Source organism: Musca autumnalis, unplaced genomic scaffold (assembly GCF_047663935.1).
Source record: "Musca autumnalis isolate F117 unplaced genomic scaffold, ASM4766393v1 scaffold_2, whole genome shotgun sequence".
NCBI classification, from domain to species: domain Eukaryota; kingdom Metazoa; phylum Arthropoda; class Insecta; order Diptera; family Muscidae; genus Musca; species Musca autumnalis.
In genome coordinates, this window is record NW_027411755.1 from 255,722,228 (window position 1) to 255,742,697 (window position 20,470).

Consider the following 20,470-nt stretch of genomic DNA (forward strand, 5'->3'; position numbering starts at 1 on the left):
ATTTTAAACTTTTGACAACTGCCTAAAGCTACAAAATGTTACTGAACAAAATTGCTTTAGTAAAAATTATAAGTTCTCAGTAATAAAAATTTCAAAACAGGTTTCTCAATTCATTTTCTTTTACTGAACATTTGTGTAAAAAAACAGCATTGAGTAATATTTTGTAACAATTATTACAAATTATCGAGTACGCAGACACACTTATTATTGTATCACCTTCTTTCTTACACCATGGTGAAGACCAATGATCAAAACTTTTACTTTTATTTGCTTAGGTTTTTCTATCATTTCATAAAAAGAAAAAACGAACAACTGCATATTTAATTATTATGGAAATTAATGAATAGGGCGAACTTTTAAAAACAACTGCATAAAAACGTTCGTGCACGAAGCGATTATCACGGAGCCATTTAAAAACAACAATTGATACTGGTTATATCTGTATACATGGCTTCTTTAATAGAGCCGTACAATATCTGACAGCTGTATAAATTTTAAACCGCATTTACATATGTATTTATTTATTTGTGGCTGGCATGGTACAATAATACAGGTAGCATTATCAAGCCAGCTGATGGTAACATAATGTGTCAATTGCTTTGAATTGATGTCAAATTTTGACATCTTATGTTACCAACAATTGCCGATGCGGCTACCTGTGTATTTGTACCATGGTGGCTGGGGAGCATGGCAGAACTACCAGGTAGTGGTATCACACCAGCTGATCGAATATGAAAAGTCAAATCCCTTTATAAAAAAAATATTTTTGTTGTAATTTCCCCAACAACATAAAGAAAGTTTTGACATAACATATTCGAAATTTTACGATGCCACTACCTGTGTAATTGTGCCATGCTGGGGAGCCTATACTATATTTTGTTTTTGCTTAAAATTTGTTAATTACTTAATTTTTTAATTACTTAATAATAGTTTTAAATTTTTTTGTTATGCAGAATATGATTTTGTAGTAGTTTTGCGCATTGCGATGTTTATTGGCTTAAAAGCTTTAATCGCAATGAATGAATAAATAAATAAATAAAGTTTCAATAAAAAAACACTACTATTAAACTAATCAATATAAATGCAAAAATAATTAAAATTAATGTAAATAAATCACAGAGCTTTATTAATGCTATTGTATCATAGACGAAAAAACAACTAAAAGATAGCTATGGTATAAATTGCATTTGTGTTGTCTTTGTCTTCTTTTCTGTTTATTGCACATTTCATCTTTTGTTGGATTCTTATGCTCTCCAACTTGTATCTCTCCATTCTCTCCTTGTCAAAAATATTGACTTTTAGCTATGTGTGTTAAAGCTGTTGATTGTTTAAGTGTGTTCTACACGGCATGTATTTTACATATTTGTGCATACCAACTGTCACTTTATACAAATCTGAATTTTGTACACATGGTGTGAACCATTTCTATGCATCAAAGTGTTATGTCCATGCATATGTATATTTTTCGAATAGAACGCGCTCTATTCTCGTCTGTACAACCAAAGGTAAACAGCTGTTTTGTTTGTACGCGATATAAATAAAGAAAACAACAGAAAACGAATGAAAAATAAAATTTTGCCGTGCAGAAGGAATTACATATGGGCGAAAAAAGGGACAGTTGCTATGCATGAATATGTAAAAAACATACCGTGTAGAAACCCCATTACCTTTTTGTATATCCGCGTTGTGTTCTGCTATTCTTGTGTTTAGGCTTACTTTGATTGTCCCAATATAAACTTTATCACACTGTTCTTCTGTATTCTCTTTTTCGATTTTAGTTTTTGTGAATAACTAGGCGTTTACACCAGACAGTTTGTCTTCAAATACAAATCTGATTTACTAACACATACATAAATTTGTCGTTTGTCTCCCAGCTGCCCATCATTTTTTCACAGACAGTAGGGAAGACAAATTTTTGACATTTTTGTAAAAATAAGTGAGACAATAATTGAAATGTGTTGAAAACAAAAGAACATGAGCAAAAAGAAAATATGTGAACGGAAAACAAAAAGAAATCGACGATTTTCATTCAAAATGTTACAACTGTTTTTGCAGTTGTCGGGACGCCTTCGTCACACAGGCAAGTTGTGGGATTTTGACAATCAATACATGAAGTCAACTGTCCTGTCATTTGTAAACGCAAAATAAATAATAATACGGTTACATTCGAGTTTTTGCCGGGTTATATGCTCTTTATACTATAGCTTTTTGCGGGGTTAATATGCCATTTAGATATGACATCATTAGCCGGATTTAGCACATTATCAGGTTTTATTTGCTAAATCCAGCAAAAATCTACCAGATTTCCCATACAAAAATAAATCCTCGTATTGAGTGGATTTGTTTTAAATCTGGCATAAATCCTCGTATACAACTCTGTTTTTTGCAACATGTTGCTAGAAAATACAAAAAGTTGCAAGCTGGCACAAGAAACAAGGTAGATGCATCGGTGAATTGCTACTCTAAAATAATTTAAAATGTAAAAATTTGTAAACAAGGTGGAAAAATTAAATTTGTTTTGATGTACAAAGTTGATTTTAATCAACCAAGACTAATATTTACGATGGCTAAACGATAAAATAATTCGTTTATTTATTTTAGATGGGCAAACTGTGATAAAATAATTCTTTATTTGCTCTTTACTAAAGGGTTGTTTACACCATCTATCAATGTCGTATGAGATGTTGTACACATAGTGTGCGAATGTTGTACACATAGTGTGACCACTATGAAAATTTTCATCTATCAAAATGATTTGGCAACTCATATGTAAATTTTTCATTTAGGGAGCGCTCTATTTGATACGGCATTCTTGTATGTAAACATAAATTTATCAGCTGTTTTCTGGCATTCTCAAAAAAGAAAATGAAAAACAACATCTTTAAAAAAAGAAAATGGAAAGTTATGTATATTTAAATATTTATAAAAGTAAACAAAGGGTGTTTATAATGTCATTTTCAGATCGATTGGTCGAAAGAAGCAGTCTTGGAAATGATTGCTTTGTGGCGAAAACATAAATGCCTCTATAACCCCAAAAACCTATTCTACCACAACAAACATGCTAGATATTCATTTTCCTTCAACCAAAATTAAAATTTGCGCAAATTTGCAACTCAACAATAAATGTAAACAATGACAAAAACAGCTGTTTTTATATTTATAGGTTATGTCATACGAAAATAACACTTGTAGGTATGAACGCACAAATTGAAAGTTGTATGGATGACGTCAATTTTGACAAACATAGAGAATGTCGAATGCGTGAAAGAAATGACAGCTCATATGACATTGATATATGGTGTAAACAGCCCTTAAGCATTAGTAGCATAATGTGTGACCATTTTCAGTATTAAACAATAAATTTTTAATTTGACGTATGTTTTTTGAGACGAATTCAATTTACAAAAAATTTTTTTTTTACGTTTCAAATTCGATCAGATGGGCTGATGCATCTACCTTGGTAATTGTGCTATGAACAAAAATCAGCTGACTGCCATTTAAATCCTCCAAAATGTATATCTAAATGCAATGAGATTTGTACTGGATTTATTAAATCCAGTCGAGGATTTATGGCTAGTCTAAATGAGCTATAACTTTCATTATCAGGATTTGTTTGACGTATATGTAATGGAATTGACATTTAAAACCCAGTGGGTTTGTTAGAACTGGTTATATATAAACGTACTGGAACTCCTTTCCTTTACCGACCCACCACCGAAAATTATGAAAAAAATACCACAGATAGTGCTTTTTATCCCGAATCCAACGATGTATTGCTTCTGTTGCGAAAATGTATACTTCCCGAGATATGGGCCTCCAAAGTTCCATAAAGGTCTACACTATGTTTACATTTACGAAATCCACTTGATTTCAACTGTCAATTTTATTGCTCAAACGTCAAATGAAATCCAATCGATTTCAGATGAGTTTTCATTTGACATATACACAAAAGAAATGGACAGACGAAATCGAGTGGATTTCGTAAATGTAAACATAGTACTAGTCTAAAATGTTTGCAAACCACGGCAGAAAATTATGAAAAAATTACCACAGATAGTATGTGTGTTCGTTTACTCAAAAGTACTATCTGTTACTGGATGTTGTTCGTTTACTCTACAGTACAATGCAAAAGACCTTACCCGATTACAAGAAGTTACTGAACTTGTACAAATTTGTACAAAATGTTGAGTAAACGAACACACATAGTGCTTTTTATCAAGATTCCAACAGTGCGCTGCTTTTGTTACAGAAATATATACTTTCCGAGATATGGGTCTCCAAAGTTCCATAGAGGCCCTAGTCTAAAATGTTGACAAACCACGGCAGAAAATTATGAAAAAATACCACAGATAGTGATTTTTATCAAGATTCCAACAATGAGCTGCTTTTGTTACAGAAATGTATACTTCACGCGATATAGGCCTCCAAAGTTCCATAAAGGCCCTAGTCTAAAATGTTGGCAAACCACCGTAGAAAATTATTAAAAAATTACCACAGATAGTACTTTTTATACCGAATCCAACGATGTATTGGTTTTGTTGTGTAAATGTATACTTCCCGAGATATGGGTCTCCAAAGGGCCATAATGTCCCTAGTCTAAAATCTTGACAAACTACGGCAGAAAATTATGAAAAAATTAACACAGATAGGACTTTTTACACCAAATCCAACTATGTATTGCTTTTGTTGCGAAAATGTATACTTCCCGAGATATGTGTCTCCAAAGTTACACAAAGGCCCTAGTCTAAAATCTTGGCAAACCACGGCAAAAATTATAAAAAATTACCACAGATAGTGCTTTTTATCCAGATTCCAACAAGGTATTGTTTTTGTTACGGTAATGTATACTTTCCGAGATATGCGCCTCCAAAGTTCCACAAAGGCCATAACCTATTATTTTGGCAAAACACCGCGAAAAATTATGAAAAAATTATCACAGATATTGCTTTTTATATTGATTCCAACGATGTATTTTTTTGTTGCAGTAATGTATACTTCCCAAGATATGGGCCTCCAAAGTTCCTCATTTATAATACTGGCAAACCATCGCAAAATAATATGAACAATTTTTCACAAAAAGTACAATCCCAATTTAATCAACTTTTCTAAAAATGAAACATTAATTATATAATTTTTCAACATATCAAAATTTTTTATTCATCCAACTTAAAAACAATAACAATAGTACACATATCCAAACAATTTATTGTAACATATGTTAAATATATTATTGTATTGTTATCAATATACTTAAACAAAATTATATGTAATATACATAATACATCACTAACATGGAACCTACTTTTTATCACTCACAAAATGTAGACGCATTACACTGAGGGTAATTATCACAGTTACGAAGGCAGGTGTACATACTATAAAGCACAACATCAACACTATATATATATATATATATATATATATATATATATATATATCAAATATCTATCAACTCCTCTCCCTTCACTCTCTTCTTCACTCCCCTCAGATCACCCGCGAACTTAAGAAATTCCAATAATGGATTCTTCTCATTAGCTCGGCACCATCTTAAAAAGATGAACTTCTAAATATAACCGTTGAAAAAATGTTTCCGACGGTTATATTCAGGAATTGATCTTTTTAAGTGGCGCCATAACCCCTCTATTGTATTGGTGTGATGGCCAGTAGTTAGTGGATCAACAAAACTGACGGAATGATTAACGCTATAGTGAGTATAACCTTCATTCTCTATGCTGCCATATGCCTATAAAAAAATATTAATATATTATTATATACGAGTATATACATTATTATTAGAAGTATGTATATATATAGTTACATATTATGTAACTATACATACACATAATTCTAAACTTACCCTCCAACTATCGGATATTATGATGGTTCCCGGTTTAATGTATTTTTGTATAAGGGGCAGTAGAGTCTCTCGAGTCCGGGTTTCCACGGGAACAATGAAGCATCTATTGGATCTACGTTCCACCCCTCCAAAAACCCACTGCCCCTCAACTGCGTGACCACGGTGATACTTCCTTTTCCCCACCTTCGATACGTCTATCTCAACTATAATACAGGGGCCGCCAATCTGAATTTAAGTTTGAAATACGCTGTACACGCAAACTTCACGGCAAAAATAATTCCAGTCGACCGCGGCCCGGTACCCGATCGATATTTCCTCCATTATTTCTCCTAAACTTCCACTTCGTTTCGTCCACATAAAAACGAAGACAAGTATCTGATATATGGACAAATGCGAATTGTCAAAGAAAGTTCCTTTCCGGAAGGAACTCTTTAGATTGCATCTGCCATTTCTTCAGGTATGTTACGCGACACCTAAAAAGAACAAACATTAATAAAACCTAAAACCTTATAAATATATTACCTACCTCCATGCCCATCCATCACACTCAGGAACGGGACATAATTTCATAATACGTCCCTTCTTACAATTCAATCGACCCTCCATGGGGATCAATCCCCACTCTTTAAGTTTTTGGACAATATTCAAGGGTAATGACCCTTTTTCACAGCCATAAAACAATTTACCAATCTCCGCGATTTGTTTTACCGTTTTTCAATGATTGCTTTTAAATAAAAAATAAAGCCCACATTTGAAATAACGGTAAATTTCAGCATGTATACCATTTTCAAAATTCAAGAAAATATGATGCAAAATGAAAGCTAAAATAACACCTGTTTCATATTAACAAAACACAAAAAGTAATCGCCAATTACTTATGCTAAGTTTACATTTACGAAATCCACTCGATTTCATCTGTCAATTCCATAGCTCAAACGTCAAATGAAATCTCATATGAAATCCATTGGATTTCATTTGACGTTTAACCTATGGATTTGACAGTTGAAATCGAGTGGATTTCGTAAATGTAAACATAGCATTAGTCTAACAAAATTTAAACAAATACACCTTATATATAAACAATTGTCGATTCCTTTTTGTGAATTTTGAAAATGGTGTACATGCTAAAATTTACCGTTATTTCAAATGTGTGCTTCATTTGTCCCGGTCCACACTAGCGGGAATTTCATTAAAAAAATTTCATGAAATTAGGTGTTCTTAAATCGAATTCCCCACTACAGCAATTTTATGATTTTACTCTACTATAGACGTTGATCTAGAGACGCATAATTTCATATCAAAATTTCAGTGAAATTACTGTAGTGTGGCCCGGGACTTTTTTATTTAAAAGCAACCCTGTAGGAAATGTCAATAGTGAATCTATACTGACTTACTACTGACATTGTCAACAGTACTACTGACAAACTGTAGACAACCAATGTAATTTCCTATAGACATTTTGTATGAACGTGTCATTCGAAAGTCAGTACTGACAATGGAACTAGTATGTCAATAGTAAGTCAGTAGTTCCTGAGGAACCATGTGTTGACATTGGAGGTAGTGAGTCAGTATAGACATTGGAGGTAGTAAGTCAGTATAGACAATGGAGGTAGTGAGTCAGTATAGACATTGGAGGTAGTGAGTCAATAGTACCAGATTTTCAATACTAAATTTTTTAGCTTATTTGAAGCTTTTCATAGATAAAACAGCTATATAGTACGTTTAGTAAGAAGATGGAGCTACACATTTGTTTAAATACTATAGGTATTTCATTAAAGAATAAAACAAATAATATTGAAAATGCTAAAAATGTACAAATTGCGTATTACAGCATGGTAAAATGATAAAAGGTAGTATCAACTCAAAAATGTATGTAAATGCAACTCTGTACACCTGTACGTTACCGTGTCAAATACAAAACAAACAAAAAATATATGACATTTAATAACAAAAACAAATATAATTGTTTGAATTTATTCTTTGAAAATACCAGCAATAAAAATTATTAATCCAAATATGTATTTCAAAACAAAAGAAAAATATATGTATTTCTACACCATTTGGAGGAAGCTTTGGCATGCTTGCGACTTTCAGATTCAATTGTCTTGCCGCAAATCTGATTTTATATTTGAAAACTCCTTTACGATGTGTTCCTGCTTGTGTATGTAGATGCATGCTTCGAAGATGAAATCATTTAAAATATTGTTCTTTGTTCACAGGTCTAAATTGTAGAACATTGTGAAAATAGGAGGTCCAGTTTTGTGGATTAAAACCTGTATTTGAGACTGGTAGAAATACACGTGCACAAGACCTTACTAGATTAAAAGCAAAATCTAAATCAACGACTTTTCCAACAATATTTTATTCAAACAAAATAAAGTTTAATTTATAATAATATAAAAAAAAAACATTGTTCCACAACATCCCATACGGGACAAGGGAGACTTCTCTCATATCAATGAGTGCACCCCGATTCATATTAGCTCAATGATATGGGACCTACTGTTTATCGCCGAGTCCGAACGGCGTGTCCTAAGACACCACTTGTAGAGAAGTTTTTCAAGGCTGAAATACTCAGGAAATGTCGCCAACATTACTGAGGGGTATTTTGCCACCGTTGAAAAATGTTTGGTGTTGCCTGGCCGGGGAATCGAACCACCGACCTTCTGCGTGCAAGGCGGGTGTGCATACCATTGCACCACGGTGGCACCCTATTTATTTATAATAATATACATCTTTATAAAAAAGCTCGAGCTGTTTATATGTGCAGAATCTACATATAATGTTGAAAAATGTGAGATTTTAGTGAATAGAATACACATTTTGGTGTTTTAGGTTCCAAGATGCCTAAAAACAATTAGCAAATATTCAACGTCCACAATTAGCTTAAAGTCGCGCCACGATTTAATTGAAGTTGCGTGTTTCCTATTCCTCCCGGATAGCGAATTGATGATGGGCAGTAACAGCTATTCTTAACATGAATTTTTAAACCCAATTCCATATCCTGCAAATGTTGAGCACCTTCTTAGGACACAAAGCGCGAATCGTCCCCGATTGTTCTTCATATTAGTGTAATCCAAAATGCAGAACAACGTTTAAGATATTGCTAAGGTCTTATTTTCTTTTGACTTTGATTTCAAATTTTCAATTCGATTTAAAAGATTACTGACGTATTTACATTTCTATATATGTGTGTATGTATGTACAACAAATATTTGTCAGAATCTGTTTGGCAATGAATGTACTTCAAATTCAAAATATGAAAAAAATTTTATCAGCTGTTAGCATGATATTACCTTTTATCATTCTACCATGGTATTACAGTATCTTTATCTTTTTAAATGGCTATGCCAAAGATTCCACATAAGCAATGTTTTCAAGGCTGCTCAAACATTTTAACATATAAATAATAAAAAACGTTTTCGTTTTATTTTCTTGGCCAAGTCGCACCAATGACTTGTCCGCTTAAAGTAGTTCTTCTTCTGTTGCACTTAACGTTTTATCAGGCGATTCGCTGAATGTTGATATAACATCTAGGAATTGAAAATAATGAACATGTTTAAATAAACATAAATAAAAAATATGTCCTTAAATTTGCTTGCCTATTACTGCTGTATAACATTGGAAAAATCTCACAATCGATTTTTGCCAAATAATTCTTCAACATTGTAATTCATTATTATGTTTAGTTGCATTCAGCATTTCCAGCGAGACGGCTCCAGGCTCCACAATCTTCTCTAAAGGTTCCACATAATGTCTAATTGTCCAAATTTCACCACAAGTGTTGTTAGTTGCCTCAGAATTCGTACTTTGCTATAGAATTGTTTATTATTCACATGTCTTTTATATTTTCTTTTGCTCATACTTGTTATTGAAATTATATGCTTTAAGTTTTCACGATATTTTATTGATTTTTACAAAAACACTTTTTTCACCAACCGCAAACATTATTTTACGCCAAACAATTAAGAAAATTAAAAAAGGATGCTTCGTTGGGCTATCATCTGTCAATATACACAATGCTTCTTCTTATTAAGGTAAAGGTATCAATAGTTGACAACCTGGTGACAAAGTGTTGACTTTGTCACCATATTAGTAGACAAAGTGGCGACATGTCAACACATGACCCTACACTTCCTACAGGGAAGTCATTGCAAAATTTGGTCTGTCTGGTTACTTTCCCAGCAAAAATTGACCAGCAGGAACTTTCTCAGAGAGTAAGGAGTTTTTATTCTCTTTCGCTAGAAAATTGTAAAAAGTAAGTCTAGGTCCACACTAGAGTAAATTTCATTAAAAAATTTCATGAAATTAGGTGTTCTTAGGCCGAATTCCCCATTACAGCAATTTCATGATTTTACTCTACTATGGACGTCGATCTAGAGACGCATAATTTCATATCAAAATTTCAGTGAAATTACTGTAGTGTGGCCCGGGACTAAACAGACAACTTCCCAGAAACCAGCAAGCAATCAGCTGACTTGCCAAAACAGAACAATTTGTCCGCCAATGAAGGAACCAAAGGAAGCAAAAATGTTGTATTTTATTAAAAATAAAAAAGAAAATGTCCCAAAAAAGGATTTTCCAACTTTGCAACATTGTTCTCCAAAAAAGCAATACAATTAGGCTTGCTATTTCCACAATAAAAATGTTTTTAATTTTCACAAACATAAATCAACGAAAATTTTAAAACAGATGATTGATTGTTTTCAGGAAGAAGAAGAGTGCAAGTCCTTGCTAGATGAAATTTGTCCAGCAAGAATTTGCAAGCTCTCAGTGAAAGAACTGACTAAGACTTTCTCCTATGGACAGGTGCAAATCTCGGGAACGGGAACATTTTCTTTTAAATTACATATTTTTCTTTAAACAGCCGGCCTTCGGCAAGGGCAGGTGCAAATCTCGGGAACGGGAACAACATTTTCTTCTAAATGACATATTTTTCTTTAAATAGCCGACCTTCGGCCGGGGATTTAAGACTTTCTCCTATGGATAGGTGCAAATTTTGAGAACGGAAACAAATTTTTTTCAATTAAATATATTTTCCTATGGACAGGTGCAAATCTCGGGAACGGGAACAACATTTTCTTTTAAATTACACATTGTTCTTTAAATAGCCAACAGTAACAAAAACAATACATCGTTGGAATCAAGATAAAAAGCATTATCGGTGGTAATTTTTTCATAATTTTCTGCCGTAGTTTGCCAAGATTTTAGACTAGGGCCTTTGTGGAACTTTGGAGAACCATATCTCGGGAAGTATACATTTCCGCAACAAAAAAATACATCGATGGAATCAAAATAAGAAGCACTATCTGTGATAATTTTTTCATAATTTTTCGCGTTGTTTTGCCAAAATAATAGGTTAGGGCCTTTGTGGAACTTTGGAGGCCCATATCTCGGGAAGCATACATTAGCGTAACAAAAACAATATATCGTTGGAATCTAGATAAAAAACTCTATCTGGGGTAATTTTTTTATAATTTTCTGCCGTGGTTTGCTAAGATTTTAGACTAGGGCCTTTGTGGAACTTTGAGTACCCATATCTCGGGAAGTATACATTTCCGCAACAAAGGCAATACATAGTTGGATTCGGTGTAAAAATTACTATCTGTGGTAATTTTTTCATAATTTTCTGCGGTGGTTTACCAACATTTCAGACTAGGGCCTTTATGGAACTTTGGAGGCTCATATCTCGGGAAGTATACATTTCCGTAACAAAGGCAGCGCATTGCTGGATTCAATGTAAAACGTACTATCTGTGGTAATTTCTTAATAATTTTCTGCGGTGGTTTGCCAACATTTTATACTAGGACCTTTGTGGAACTTTGGAGGCCCATATCTCGGGAAGTATAAGTTTTTGCCACAAAAGCAATACATGGTTGGAATCGGGATAAAAATAATTTTTTGATATAATAATAATTTAATTTAATTTTTTCATAATTTTCTGAGGTGGTCGGTAAAGGAAAGATAAGCCGTCAAATGAAATCCAGATGAGACCTCATTTGACGTTTAACCGATGTATTTGACAGTTGAAATCGAGTGGATTTCGTAAATGTAAACCAAGCATTAACCCACTTCATGAGGATTTATTTGGCGTTCGCGCTATGTCCCGGTCCACACTAGAGTGATTTCATTGAAAAAAATGCATGAAATTATGCGTCTATAGATCTAGTTTCATAGTAGAGTAAAATCATGAAATTTATGTAAGCCCCGGTCCACACTAGCGTGAATTTCATTAAAAAATTTCATGAAATTAGGTGTTCTTAAATCGAATTACCCACTACCGCAATTTTATGATTTTACTCTACTATGGACGTCGATCTAGAGACGCATAATTTCATATCAAAATTTCAGTGAAATTACTGTAGTGTGGCCCGGGAGTAATGGGGAACTCGATCTAAGAATATCTAATTTCATGAATTTTTTTCAATGAAATCGCTCTAGTGTGGACCGGGACTATGGTTACGCGTAACCGGGGTATAATCATGATGTAGTTTTGTATGGTTTAATGATTACTTCACACGACATGTTTTTTTACATATGTGTTCTCACTTTGCGTATACATATTGTATATAAAAAGTGACAACCCATATGTAAAAGAAATATCGTGTAAAGTAAGCATAAGCGGGGTACACACGATCAGTTTTGATCATGGCGGAATAAGAAGGTGTTACATCGATAAACATAATCGCGCCATTTACTACACAAAACGTCAACATTTGTTCACCAATTTTCACGTCTGGTCTGGCAACTTGTCCGATTATTGTTATCAATGTAACACCATATTATTCCACCATGGTTTTGACTGTCGATTTTTCGGAAATATCGATAAATGTCAAACTGTCCAGCAACCATGGCACAAAAATACAGGTACAACGGCAAAAACAGCTGATTATCACATTAGTTGTCAAAATGCATTATTGTGAATAAAATTACATGCAAAAGGTAAACAAGCAATTCACAGTAGGCATTAAAAGTATAATTTTCCATGGTATAAGTAAAGAGGTAGATTTAAATGAAAATAATCTACAGAACCCTTGCTTTTCCTGAATTCCTAAAACGTCAAAATTAGTAAACACAAAAGCAATACCATTTTTGGGCATTTTATAAAAAAGTGAAAAATGAATGAAGTGTCAAGGTTTCTCCACATATCGAGTTGTGGATATGATAAAATTTTTGTTTCAATGCAAAGCTGACGAATTTCTTCCATTCAAATGTTCAAAAAAAAAAAAAATTAAAAATCATTGAATTCTATTGTTTTTTAAATTGTTTGGCATATTATTCAAACAGCACACAAACATACACAGATTGTGTATATTGTTTTGACGTTTTAGGAACGGTCGAAAGAAAAAATTTAAATTGACAGAAAGCTTTAGCTAACCTTTCTTATTAAACCATGTAAGTTTCACATTAGAAGGTAAAGCCAAGCAGGCCCTCCTTGAAACTTAATGATCACTTTTAACTTTACGTTAGCCAGAACTCTATAAATCTGTACGAAAAATCCAAACTATAACAAAAGAAGACTTATAATAATGGGTGTTTTTGTTGTAGTTTCGGTTCACATTAGTCCCGGTCCACACTAGCGTGAATTTCTGAAAAATTTCATGAAATTATAGCTCTGTTCCTTTACGTGCAAGAATCTTCAAGTTTTACCACTTTTTACTCGAACAGCGTTGCTTTACTTCAGACACAATACAATTCATGTGGGAGCAGTTTACACCTTTTACTACCTTTGCCGGTTTTACTTTTTTCAAAAGTAATGAAAAAGATCATATGCCTCAAAATGTCATTGAAATTACTCCAGTGTGGAGCGGGAGAAGGTAGAGTAAAATCATTAAATTGATATAGTTTACACTATCTATCAATGTCGTATGACACGAAATAAAAACATTCCATATTTTGTCCCAATTTACATTAGGCGAGTTTACTTGCGGCAATTGTCAGTTTGATGGAGAGAGAGGTGAGGCATATGGTAACCCTTTGCCTCTCAGCCCCCTCTCTCACCTACAAACTGACAATTACCGCAAGTAAACTCGCCTAATGTAAAATGGGACTTTCCCACGGAGGCAATGTGGAGACGTAAGCTGTGTTCCAGAACTAAAATTTTTTACAATTTTTACACATGTTACTCGAAAAAGCATTCCCGTACACAAAAAAGTTGTAAAATGTTCACTTCTCTTTAATCAAAAATGGAGCTCTCTTTAAAAACTTTTTACACGACAAATTTGGGCGGTTCTCTCTTTTACGAGTTTTACCATTAAAAAGTACGGGAACGAAGCTGTAGTTTTTTTTTTTTTTACATTTTTGCTGATGTGGATGCACAGAGTAAATGGGGTAAGGAAAATCTTCAATATTACACATATTATTTTTTTATTTTTTTTATTTTATTTCATTATTCGTAATACAGAAGCCTTCGTGGCCAGATATTAGCGAATATAGCTCTGTTCCAGAACTAAAAAGTTTTTACAATTTTTACCACTTTTACACATTTTGCGTTCCCGTACACAAAATTTATATGAAAATTGTTTACGACTTTTACAACTTTTACGACTTTTACCACTTTATAAAGTACGGGAACAGGCCATATATAACGATGCAAAATTTCATGTCATATGACATTTACCTATAGTGTAAACTACCCCTATGGAATTCGATCTAAGAACGACTAATTTAATTTTTTAATGAAATTCACGCTTGTGTGGACCGGGACTTATTAAATGCATCATGGGTCATATATGGCCTGTTCCCGTACTTTATAAAGTGGTAAAAGTCGTAAAAGATTTTTATATAAATTTTGTGTGTGGGAACGCAAAATGTGTAAAAGTGGTAAAAATTGTAAAAACTTTTTAGTTCTGGAACAGAGCTATATTTGACAGATATTTAATGGAAATGCCAAATTAAATTCAGTAATCATGGTACAATAATTCTTAGGTAGGCCACAGCTAACAGCTGATTACAATTTTTTTTTTTTGTTATGGCTTAATCTGTCAAAACTGTGTTGACATGCAGAGTTGATATTTATTATTGATCAAAAAATTCAACTCTGTTTTGTTTTCATTTCAACATTTCGTTCTTCTTCTTCTTTGTATACTCATCCGTTATCATTCATCAAAACAATTTTGACGTTTTAAGCCATAGAGGACAGGGTTGTATTTTTTTGGCGATTCACATACCTGGCCTACCTATGAATTATTGTACCATGGCAGTAATATTAAAACCTCGCGGTTGATGTAAATGCGGTTTAAAATTTATACAGCTGTCAGATATTGTACGTCTCTATTAGAGAAGCCATGTATACAGAAATAACCAGTAATCAATTGTTGTTTTTATGGCTCCGTGATAATCGCTTCGTGCACGAACGTTTTTATGCAGTTGTTTTTAGAGTTGGGCAATCTAGTTCACTGAACGGTTCGATCTTTCTCGTTCCTTTTATCAAAAGGAACTAGTTCCTTAATATCGTTCCTTCGTTCCATATAGTTCCTTCGTTCGTTTGGCATTTAACTCAAATGTTCTTTTTATTTAAATCGCTCCTTTAGATGAATCGTTCGTTCAAATATCATTTTGTGTAAAACTCCGCCGTTCTTTTAATGTTAAACAAATAAAAACACATTTTTATATTTTTATTTTATAGAATTTATGCGCGCTTTATTAAAGACTAGTAACAAATATTTGTAAATTTTTGTAATTGATAGAGATAAGTTTTCACCTCATTATTAAAGGAATAATATTAATATGTGACGCAATTTATGATCTGCTCCCAGCTCTTTAAGTTTTCTTACTCCTTTGCCATTTTACAATCTTTGCATTTTTTTACGGGAACACACACTTTTTATGTTGAAAATCTATTATATTTTCCTACACATGTCGTAGTTAAACGCAAAACCCTTCACATACACACAAACACACGCATCATCAATAACAAACAAAATAGAAAAGAAATTCATACGTTCTTTTCTATTCTGTTTCTATTTTGTTTGTTATTGACGATGCGTGTGTTTGTGTGTGAGATGAGCGAATAGAACGAGATGGTCAAAAGGAACGAGATGAACGAAAGGAACTATATGAACGAACGGGTCGGATATCGTTCCGATCGTTCCAGTCTCGGAATAGTTCCAATGAACTAGTTCGTTCCGGTACTACACAACTCGAGTTGTTTTTAAAAGTTTGCCTTATTTATTAATTAAGTGCTGTTTTACATTTAAGCGACTTGTCTTACGATTTTTTGTCTCCTCTTTGCTCATCTTCGTAAATTTCACACACAGGGTTGCATTTTTTTGTAACATGGTACCAAGTGTAAATTTTGTTAAAAATACTTAATGTAAAAAGAAGGTATTTTATAAAAATATGTTATACAAATTTTAAAATGCTTATAACAAATAATCATTTTATGCTTTAAATGATTTTTTATGCACAAAATTCATTGCAAAACTAAATTTTGTTTCAATTTCTCTTACTATGTTTTGCAACTCTGCCTAACAAGAATAACCACCACAAAGAGGAGACAAAAAATCGTAAGACAAGTCGCTTAAATGTAAAACAGCACTAATTCCCATAATAAATGGAGCAACTGGAGTTTAGCCGCTCATCCCAATTTTTTTTTTTTAATTTACAGTTTTTTTTTAATTGGCCGGCCTTCGGCCGGCGATTTAAGACTTTCTCCTATGGACAGGAGCAAATCTAGAGCAAGTGAACACAATTTTTTTCTAATTTAAAAATTTTCTCTCATTAAGTGGCTTTTTACAAGGGAATTTTTGGAACTTCAAATGCCCATATCTCGGGAAGTATATACTTCCCAAAAAATTATGTGTACATTCGTGATCAGGGAAGTGTAATCTACTTGTAAAAAAAATTTCATCAAAATCGGAGCTGAGCGGCTAAACTCCAGTTAAGCCTAATAAATAAATATGCAGTTGTTTATTTTTTCTTTTTATGGAATGATAGAAAAACCTAAGCAAATAAAAGTAAAAGTTTTGATCATTGGTCTCCACAGTATCAAAATTGGAAATGTGATTATCTCAAACTCTACAGTACTCAACTTGATACATTCGACATCAATGGAGCGCAACAGTAATGTTCCAATTGGAATTTGACTCTGGGTAGGTAAGAAATCATTTGTTTACATTTAGATGTCTATTATCTACAGTTAGTCAACTATATTATTGCAAACGATGGATTTTTAAAAATGTTGATGTTTAAATAGGATTTTCTACAAGAAATTCTTTCAATCATGTTGGGATTTTTGTAAATATCTGTTGATTTACCTGTTAATGACAACATCAAACCAATAAATCCAGAAATCGGTTGGAAATAACAAAAACAACGGGCAAAAAGGATAGGTACCTGGGTTTTGTGGTGTCAACTTAATAATTGCAAAATGAATTAATGTGCAATAAAATCGTGGGGTTTCCCCCGCGATCTTCTGCATTTAAGGATTTTAAGACTTTTATGGTATGTGGACATGTAGATCCATAATTTTTGATTATAAATTAATTTTTGTGTGTGTAACATATGCGGTATATTCAGAAAAAGAGAAAGTCAGGTAGACGGTTTCGGTTGGTCTATTCCAATTATTATAGTGGTAAATCCGAAAGAGAAATCCCTAAAATCACCTCTCGTAAGCTAAGAAGTGTATACAACATCATATACCGCACCGAGAAAGAAGCCAGGTTCAAACTGAGGGCGATACAGGGCAGGTCCAAAATAGTAACCTCACGAATTGACTGTAGAATTAACGAAATAGCCCAAAGCAGCACCAGAAAATAGTTTTTTCCAATTAAAAATGATTTTGGAGTAAGTGTGTCACATGGAAAAGTTAGAAGAGTGCTGCATAATAACAAGCACTCATCACGAGTAATTAGGTAAAAACCTTTGCCTTCCAACCACAATACATAGAAACTATTCAGACTTGTTATAAACAACTTTTCACGGCAGCTTTAGTATTAGGATGTCGTTATATTTTCTGATGAGACTAATATTATGTTGTACTATCACAATGGGCCTCAAAAAGTATTGGGAAAACCCTTGAAAGCCATGGAAAACAAAAATTTAATACATACCGTAAAGTTAGGAAAACTGTCAGTAATGGTATGGGGTTGTATACCAAGCATAACTAATTTTTTTTTTTTTTTTTTTTTTTTATTTATTTATGCTCATGTAAAAACCTAGCCCATAGGGCCATGATCGGTTCCAAAAACCACTATACATTTACTACTCTCAAAAACTTAAATTTAACAATGATCTGATTCTTAAAACAATAAATCTAACAAATGAATACAATGTTAAAGCAAAAGTTCTAAACCAGCCATGCAATTATAGTTCGATAACAAATTAACATAACAAACCATGAATTTTATATTACACTGCTATTAAAATGCTCATATAACTTTCGTTTGTAACAATTTAAAGAGGAATTAAATACCTTAAGCTCTGGTGGCAAAGTGTTAAATACACGAGATACTCTTACAAGAAAAGACTTCTCCAACAATGGAGTCAAACACGGCACTTGTATTTGTTTGTTCCTCTCCGATCTGGAGAATGTAAAAAGGTCTAATACAGTAGAAGGTGTCTGCATTTTATGTACCTTATAGAAGAATAACATTGATCTAATACTCACAAAATTATCAAATGTGCAACCAAGGAACTCTTTAACATACAGAGAAATATGATCACGACATCTAACATGATAAACATAGCGCATAACTTTATTGAACAGAAGTTTTAACTTTCGTAAGACAAAACCACGACTACCCCCTAAAACCTCAATACAATACACAAAATGAGGCATTATGAGTGCATGAGCCAATTGAATTCTTATGTTCTTAGGCAGAACTAAATCCAAACAATATAACTTCCTTAAAATGAAGTTTACCTTGGACACTAAAGAATTAACATGCACGTCGAACACTAAAGCACTATCAAGAAACAAACCAAGACACTTCATGGAGCTTACAACATTTATAGACGTACTATAAATGGAAACATTTATTGAATCATCCTGCACGTTCCCGAAGAACATCACTTTAGTTTTTTGTGTATTAATTGAGAGTCCATTGCGAGACAACCAATTAACCAAAATACTAACATTAAAATCAATCGACGACTGCAAAACATCCATAAACACATACTCTCCCTTGAACAAAAGCTGCACATCATCAGCAAACGCAAACGACATACAACTCCTACTACTAACACAACTCAGCAAATCATTAACATACATCACAAACAACAGGGGACCTAGAACAGACCCCTGAGGCACACCACTACTCACTGGTAGAGTACCAGAAACACAACTTTTACAACATACATACTGCTTCCTTCCGAACAAATAAGAAAAAACAAGTTTACAAGCTGAGGTAGAAAACTTGAAAAAACGATGTAATTTATTTATTAACTTTGCATGATCAATTCGGTCAAACGCCTTCTCAAGGTCGAGAGATAATAGAACACAACATCCCCCAGCACCGACCGTCATCCGTATATTATCGGTCAACCCAACAAGAAGGGAAGTTGTGCTACGATTGCTTCTGAAACCATACCTGGAAGAAACAATGACATAGGAGGTTTATTTAGATGTTTTAAGAAAAGATTTCACCAAAAGCGTCAAGAAATTTAGGCCCGTTGGCCCTTAAAATTCAAACAAATTGCAATATAAGTACTACCAAGACAACGCCCCTAAGCATAAATCTAATTTATGTAGGACTTGGTTGTTATACAACTGTACCAAAATCATTTACACCCCGTTCCAATGTCTAAATATTAGCCCCATCGACAATTCATGCGTACACCCGAAGGAAAAAGTCGGGAATAGGCCGCCCACTAACCTGGGGGACTAAATTAAATGCAATAAAGAAGAATGGCAAAAAAATGTTATTGGAATATGTCATTACGAAACTTATTTATTAAATTCAGATACGTTTACAAGCTGTTTTGATGCCAAAGGTGGCCATACGAAATATTAGAACCAACTTTTCGAAAAATACCGTAAAAGACTGAAAAGTTGTGGATTTTGCAATTCTTTAGTTGACAGTGCAAATAATGAGTTGTTTTCATTTTTGTTAATTTTAAGAAAATGTTTAGTGAAATTTAGCTGTTTTTTATTTTATTATATTAATAAACATCTGTATGAATTATACTGTCAACAAAAATATCAAAAATTATATTTATTTATATCAATAAAATGATGTTTTATTTCAAATTTTGTAATAATTTTGGTTTTGCAATAATTAAGTTGACTAACTGTATCTATCGGTCGGTTTCTTTTACAAAAATTATTAGTTGAACGACTTATTTAAGACAAGATAGGATGCATAAATATAAAAATAATCCAAGTAGTTCAACAAAAAACGAAAAGCAATAACTACATGTACTGCAAGTTGTCAAATAAATGTTTTCGAAATGTAATGGAGGTTCCAAAATACCACACATTTTCGGTAAATACTTAAAAATTATGACAGTTTATGAATTTTATTCTTAACAGGGATTAACTGTTAAGCTGAAAACAGATACAACGTTTGATTAAAGTTTTGTGTCGTTTTGGCCGTTTTTACACTGTTGGACATGATGCCGAAAAATTCAAATTCATTTGAAATATATGCCGACAAACAGATAAACGCTGGA

The 20,470-nt window shown here is 33.1% G+C and overlaps 2 long non-coding RNA genes across 2 annotated transcripts in view; one reads left to right on the forward strand and one right to left on the reverse strand.

Annotated features, from left to right (window-relative positions):
- Positions 1–7,603: 7,603 nt before the first annotated feature.
- LOC141393419 (uncharacterized) lies at positions 7,604–9,808 on the reverse strand. Its single transcript, XR_012410090.1, has 3 exons — positions 9,723–9,808; positions 9,460–9,670; positions 7,604–9,390 (listed from the first exon to the last, which is right to left on the reverse strand). It is a non-coding gene; the product is annotated as an uncharacterized lncRNA (long non-coding RNA).
- A 6,874-nt stretch (positions 9,809–16,682) lies between these two features.
- The window catches only part of LOC141395521 (uncharacterized), a 39,518-nt gene continuing 35,730 nt past the window's right edge, over positions 16,683–20,470 (forward strand). The window contains exon 1 of the long non-coding RNA XR_012410654.1: positions 16,683–16,950. This is a non-coding gene — a long non-coding RNA (uncharacterized lncRNA). The remainder of the gene's footprint in view (positions 16,951–20,470) is intronic.